General features: G+C 45.1%; 1 protein-coding gene across 1 annotated transcript in view; it reads right to left on the bottom strand.

Annotated features, from left to right (window-relative positions):
- GDPD5 (glycerophosphodiester phosphodiesterase domain containing 5) overlaps positions 1 to 7,705 on the bottom strand; it is a 116,215-nt gene that overhangs the window by 107,964 nt on the left and 546 nt on the right. The gene's annotated exons all lie outside the window — the stretch shown is intronic.

The following is a 7,705-nucleotide window of genomic DNA, read 5'->3' on the forward strand; positions in this document are numbered from 1 at the left end:
CCGCTCTTACACGTGCCCCAGCAGTCCCCATCTCTTTGCTGTGACCACAACACACCCGCACGAGAGCATGCTTTGATAGCTCAGCAGCACCCGACACATGCCGTAACGCACAGGATTTATAATGTACCAATTACGCCGGCGTTGTCACCCTCCACAACACAGCAGCAGTACTGTGAGCAGAAATTGGGGGTAGCTGCGCTCCTTGCTGGGTTGCTTTAACTGCTCTGTGCAACCACTTTTTGGGTGGTAGGAAGGGGTAGAGAAATTCATCAGCTAAAGTCTCTCCCCTGCCTTAAACACATCTGTAGCCGGTCAATGGACTAAGAGACCACCCTTGTATTACCCAGATTTAAAAAAAAAAAGCTACAAAGCTTTGTGTTCAGTAAGTCTTGCACTGCAGTATCCCAGATGGGACACGCTGCATCAGGAGGCAATAGATCCATCGAGCCTTTTCTTCTCCAAGTACCAAAATCTGGATGATTGTCGTGGAAACGCTGGCATAGTCATAAACATCCAAGGAGGAATTCAGAGAGAGAAACCTCAAGGAAAATGATCAGGGTGAACATCTCTCCATCTAAACCAGAGCACCTGAGGTCGTTTTTAGTTGCTGTTTTGGGTCTCAGATCAGCTTTCCCAGCACAGGGCACAACGCGATGGGCTGCAGCTTCCCCCCTCGTCTCTTCCATCGGCCACCCCTGGAAATTCTCAAACTCTGGCCCCGTCTCTCTCTCAAGAAGCTCACACCAGTAATAGGTCAGAAATCAGTGCCCTCACAGCCAACTATCCGAGCCTTTAAAGCTTCTTCCTTCAGCAGTGATTAGCTTCAAGAGCTTCAAGGCATCAGCTGTATCTGCTCTCAGCCTTTCTTCTTCCTCAAGCTGAGCACGGCAAGTTGAAGTCATTGCTTTCCAAATACTTTCTAGGAAAGGCTTGGCTAAGCCCCCTGATAACATGTAGTGGATTTCCTGGGAAGCACAGGCAGCCTAGACTTCTGTCTGGAAACCAAAGATAAAGGGGAGTGGGCGTGTGTGGAAAATACAAAAGCCATCTCCTCAGGCTGCTGCTGCTGGAGCAAGGACAAAAGAAACATGGAGATTTCTTGAATATCAGAAACAGGACAAGTCCAGTTTTGTCCTGGCTTGTCTGGGGATTTTTAAAGGGTTTGAAGGTCCCTTTTATCGCTATATCCTTCCCTAACTTTAAGGTGGTGGTCCCGGCTTTCTTCCCCCATCCCCTCCTCAACCGCCCAAAGGCTCTTTTTCCTGCACAGACAGCACTTGGCCATCAGTCCTTAGATCTACTTGCCTACACAGACTACGGACACACTAATTATTCAGCCCTGTTTTAAGCTGTTAATTCAAAGTTGGTTTTCACTGCAACCCGGGGTGAAAACTGGCGGTGGTAAAGATCCATCCCTACAATCTTTTTTTGGTTTGCTATTCTGTGGTTTTGGAGCTTCACCGGCCACTTAGAGACTTTCTGGTACATCTTGAGTGGGTTTCTTTATGGAAACAACCTACCGACATTCAGTAATACTGAGCTCACCTTCCCCAATTACACTTTAAGGCAAGACGATTTACACAGTGGCTTCAAGGAGGACAGGAGAAGCAGCATCTGCTGTATCTGAAAAGGTCCAAGAGCAAAGAGGAGGAAGGGGGGATGATGGGCTCCAGCGATGTAATTTTTCACCCAGATAATTAGTACAATGCATAAAGAAAAAACAGTTGGAGGGAGCACATCTGGCAGCTATAACAAGGAAATGCCACAAACTGAATAAAACCCCGGAGGCCCGTAACGTTGGAAAAGTCACAAGGCACCTTTGTGTATCCAAGGGGGGCTGGCCTGGCCGTTTATCACAGGGAGCTCGCACATGGATCGCTTCAAAGTTTCTGACTGAAGTAGTAATAACAAAGTGTTAGAAATTCTGCGAGCCATTGCTATATGAGCTAATCAATCACCTAGAAAAAGGTCAGCCCTGCTCAGGGGACACTCATAATATTACCCAGAGCCTGGATTTGCAGGCAGACAAGTTAAAGCTGCAGAGAATATAACTGCGACCCACCAAGTTAGCTGTGATTCCTGGTGGCATCGGCCACAGCGTCACACGAGATGCTGTCCCTAGCTCCTCACCTCCAAACCAACGGGCAGCAGACGGTGCCGTCAGGAAGCCCCTAAGTGCACTCACAGGTACCAGGGAGAAGTGTCCCTGTTAGGATGATTCCTGGGACTCAAAATTTCATCAGTGGTGGCCACCACCCACTCATCTCACAACAGCTTGACTTCTGTGCCTCAGTTTACCCAGTTACAGAGAAAAAAAAAACAAGGTGGCAGAGGGATTTAGGCCACTTCACATAGGAGGTTGTGTTGATTCCAGGCTTTGGTATTTTGCCTGAATATTAGCAATTCCACTTATTAACACTGGAACATTATACTGGGGAGGGAAGGGAGGTACCTGGAGAGTGCTGAGCAAGAACTGGTTGGCTTGGGAAATTCTCAATTCCCTCCCACTTCAACATGCCCATCTGCTGCAGAGGCCTCGGGTCAGGAAGGTTGAGGCACTCTGCCAAGCCCTATTAAAGTTTTTATTGCACTAAATCAGAGCAGCCCCAGGAAGGTGTTCCTAACACTTCTCAGTATTTTCCCCAGCAAAGGTATAAAAGCCTGTTTGTCAAGAAGGATGGTGAATGAAGCAACACTCCTGGCCCAAGATGCTTCCGAGGAGCCTGTAATACCTAGCTAGTGCTGCCCTTTTATTGATCAGGTACCAAAGACCCTCAAACCGCGATCCATCAGCACATAACACAGCAGCTCCTGAACTCCACAAACTATGGAGCATCTGCTGCTGGGCTCAGAAGAGCTGACGCGCTACAAGGCATTGCTCCGGGCTTGAGAGCTCTTCACTGATGGGAGCAGCAAGCCTACAAGCCAACAGCAACGAGGAAACATCTCCGCTACAATTACCGAATACTGCTGTCAGAAGAGGATGAAGGCAGAAAGGGAAAGGTTGCAGCAGGTACTGATAGGACCGGAGGAGCCATGTACCAGGTGGGGAAAAGACGACCTGCAAGGACACGCTTTCAGGGAGGGGATAACAAAAAAAAAAAAGCAGGGACACTTGCTGGCACATAGACATGGAGTCTAAATACAGCAGTGGGGAAATGCCACACAACAGCAGTGCTGGAAGCAAGGGCTGCAGGAGTAGCTCTCTCCCAACACCAGAAGCTGGTGGGTACAAGCAACCAGCAGTTCCAGCTCTTGGACCAGGTCCCTGTGCTGCTCCCACCAGGAACTAATGGGGATCTCTGAGAAAGGAAGGGGGCAACGCCTTGGATATGCAAAAATGAGCTGTAGAAATACAAGGTTTCTGGGAGGCACAGGGGCTTTAAACAGGCTGTGTTCATATATGCATCAGCCCTGCAAAGCCACACTGAAAGATAAGAGGGATCTTTTTAAGCTGGATTCTAAACAAGTTGTTTTTTTAAGGACAACAAAACATTAATGTTATACCTAAAGTCCAACCCTGCAAACCCATGTTTCATTGACAATCCGTCCTGACCACCCCCAAAGCTTTCAAAGAAATCCACTCCTGAGCTTGGATGTGCATCTCATTAGCTCCAGTTTCACCATCTTTCCAGGTTCTTAACAAGGGTTTGGTTTATTAGCTGCTCAGGTTAATCCTGTGGGATTGGAGCATTCAGAAAGCAGTGGGATTTCTGTATGTACAAGATTTCATCAACTAATACTGCTCCTTTCACTCTCAACATCTCAGGGGTGTTTACAAGAAAAACGGGAGGAAGAAAAGAGATTGTACAAGTACCGTGAAGTGCACCATTCACAGAAAGCTCATGAAGAGACCTCCATTTAAATGTTGTAGATGGCACTGAAGAGCAGAAAATCACAGGGATCTTGCAATTTCAGTCACCTGGGATCCAAAATTGTGGGTTCATTCCCAGGTGATGATGGCCCTTCCTACTGTATGCAACCAAACCAGGCACCTATCCTTGCCTATTCTTGGCAATTTTCTGGAAGAAAAGATAGTTTTGTAAACACGAGAAGCTTCCAATGGAAATAGGGGAGACAAGAAGAGTTCCTAGTTACATTTTGTCTGCGTCAACTTCTATCTCAGAAGGGTTCGTGGTTGGGAAGTACAGTATCAGCCGTGCCTGCCGCTAACCAGAGAAGCCAAAGCCCTTTGCAAACGGGGATAATATTCTATCCTATTTGACAGGGAACTAAAGATAAATAAAATAAAGATCCCAAGATTTTTCAATACACAGTAACTGCAAAAAAAAAAACCCCAAACAGCCAATAAAAGTGGCTTCTTCTGTTTGTTGGATAGATAAAAAAATCATTGCAATTTTCTTCTGCAGAATATCTCTTTCCCCACTCCCACCTAGGATGATTTCCCAGGTGTGATATTTGCTGTGTACAGACAACATGGTTTTGGAAGCAATAAAAAAACTGAACAAAACCAGTTGATAGATTTAACTTCATGTTTATACAATGCAACCCATCAACGTCTCCCACGTGGATACTGATCCTGCAACATCTCTGGGTGGATTTTGAAAGATGCTGCAGCCAGCCCTGGACTCTACCCCGGGAGCAAGAGCTATTCTGGTGTTGTAATACCCAGCAGCAGTTCACTTCAGGTGAAGCACGCAAGCTGCGCACAGAGCATCGTGTTCATGCACTGCAGTTAGCGGTGCCGCCCGCTCTCTGTTTAATTGCCGGCAATCCATCAACAGGATCGTGGTGCCTGGGAGCTACCTTGGAAGCTGCCGTCTGAACTTCAGACCTTTAAAAGCACATATGGCAACTACAAGCCAAAGCTTATTTACCCACAGCGTCCGTGTTCAGGGCGATAGAGCCCTGTTATGATGCACTGACTTCATAAGAACTTCCTTGGTTGAATACCTGATGAACAAGCTGTGGTGAGACCAGAAATTGCTTCCTCACACCAGCTACAGAGATTATAATGGTCCGAATCTCAGCAAGACCATTTCTTTTTTATATGCCTTTCATTAAAAAAAAAAAAAAAAAAACACAAAACACATTAAAAATTAAAAAAAAAAGGGTGAAATAAGGTCTTGCCATTAAAGCTGAAGGCGCACAATAGGAAAGGGAATTTTGCAGCTGCTTAAAATTTAAAAAGGAGACCAAGTGTGCAGGTTGGGTACCCTCAGCCCCCCTCCTTCGTTCTCAAAAGGTCAAAGGAAAGCAAGAGATAATTACAATTCTAGCAAGCAGTCTCCCAAAAAACTTAGAACTCAAGCTTACAATTAAAATTCTCATTTTCATGTAAATTTTTAATGTGTAGTAGAAAGCCTGATCTGCATACATTTAGCAGAAAAAGAGAAGAATCATTAAAACTCTGGCTGTTGAGCTGCAGCACAATTCAGAAAACAAACATTTCGCAGTCATCAGCAGAAGACTTCAAGGACACAAGGTTGGGTCGTAACCCAAATTTAGGTGAAGGCCTTTTATTCTAGAAAGTACCATCTTTTAAAAAGAAAGCAGGTAACTATGTTGTAGCCTACACTAAAAAAAAAAGTTGCTCTTTGAATACGTGCCTTGCTTTCTGATAATTACAGAGTATAAACATAACATGTACATACCCTATGTATAGAGCTCCTTCCCAGGTAGCTCTAGATTTTTGCAAGACTTAAGACCTCTCAAGTACGCCATACCCCTTTTTATAGAAACCATGCTCAAGAAAACATGTATTATAACACAATTGCCTCTACTCTGGGCTTGCAGTGGCTGAGTTACTATAGGGTTGGATACAGGGCAATACAGTATTATCAATATGCCACCGCCTTTGTGTAAAGCAAATAGGCACCTAAGTTACCATATGGTGTTTTCCTGGCTAATCCCTCACAGATACACCCAAATACTGTGGCTGAATATACATCAGCTGGAGACAATTAGCATAAGTAAAACCTCCTATCCCCATCCGATACCTTGGGATCTTGGCAAGTTTTCCCACCCATCCCGAAAGTCCCCTCATGCAGACCAGAGATCACTAAACCCCGATGCTGGGAGCACCCTGTATTTTGGGGTAAGCCCATCCCCGCTTCAGAACTTCACTCAATGGCAGAGATTGGAGTTTGCAGTACCAGTGGTCCTGAATTTGAGCGATACCATGAAATGTTCTCCCACCCAATCAATCCAGAGAGGTGGAGGGACGCTAATACTGGTTTGCAGCCCGTAGAAGTTACCTGCTTGCTCAAACAGCCAGAGGCTATTTTGCAACTAAAATAAAAAAAGTTTCTCACTCCTCTCTTACGCATTATCCTAGAGTTCCCATCCATTCTCCGCAGTATCCAAGCCCATGCAAATAGACCTGTCCAACAGAGGACAACTAGCCTTCATTTGCACTTTTTCCTCCAAATACAGCACTACAATCTCTCATTCCAGCACTAACACCTGCAAGGCACTTTATTAACAACAAGACAGGAACAGATTCTTCATACCTTGGTTTTGCATAGCCTGTAGCTAATTTTAGACTTTCTTCTCTCGCTCCTGCAATAGCTAAGTGTTCTCCATTTCAGCATTCAACAAAGTGGAAGTTGAGGCCTCATGTAGACCTTAATAAGACCAACTCAGAGACTGGCCATATTTTTAAGCCTAGCTCAGGTACCTTTAAACACAAATTCCTTTCTAGCACTAGAAAAACCATTGAAATTCCAAGTAGAAAGCTGCCACTGATGTTTTTTGGTAAAATAAATCACTGCAAGCCGAGCCAGCTTCCACTGAAAAATTTAAGTCAATGGCAATTTTTCTATGGATTTTTAGCTAAGAAGCATAATGTTCTACTTCATAAGGCAGACAGAATAAGGCATTTTGAGTATTTAAGTTACTACACGCACACATGCCAAGACATTACGTCCCACTGTTTTCCTGACAAAGTCTTAGAAACCCAACTACACCCTCTGCTACGGATGTGCCCGGGTATTTGCTCAAAGGAAAATTCTGCTGGCTCAGAAGCGGTCACTCAGACTAAGTTGGCCAGACTGAAAGAGGAGGAAAAACAGCACAAACATTTCTACTTTGCAAAAGGAAATTTGTTTTACGCTGCACAAACGCAAGCCATGACTTTTCAACTCATATGGGAGCTCTGGCCAAGCTGCATCACCAACAGTCATTGCAATTCAGAACCAGGAACAGTTTTGGCACAGGATCTGCCGCCAAGAAGTGTTTTCTCCTTAACAGCCTCTTTTCCAAAGGAAAAGCACTCCACAGCCAGGAATATCCCTGGTTATAGGCTTAAAAACAAAACAGAGCAGCTAACTCTCACCAGAGCAAGACTAAGCCCTCAAAAAGCAGTGAAAGAATCACCTGCGATCATTGCCAGGAGAAACGAAATTTAAGTTTTGGTTTGTGGTTTTTTTTATTTCTTTAAGTAGTAAGCACACTAAGAAAAACCCCAGACAACATGAGAGCACAGAAGAACAGTAATACACAACCACCATTACCCGGAAGACGCAATAGGGCAGCTTTGACAGCATTTTTTTTTCACATTTCTTCCTATAAACCCATCAGGTCTCACGAGACCCCATCTCACAGCCCCAAACGACAGGGAAGACTTGAGTCCAGCCCCGCTGCCTGAGCTCTTAAAAACTGCAGTTATCCAGGGGAGGGAAAAGTCACCTCTAACAGCTCCCCCGCTTACCCCCAGCTAATTCTCACCTCCTGCTGCCTTTCC

Source organism: Pygoscelis adeliae, unplaced genomic scaffold (genome assembly GCF_000699105.1).
Source record: "Pygoscelis adeliae isolate BGI_AS28 unplaced genomic scaffold, ASM69910v1 Scaffold263, whole genome shotgun sequence".
NCBI lineage: Eukaryota > Metazoa > Chordata > Aves > Sphenisciformes > Spheniscidae > Pygoscelis > Pygoscelis adeliae.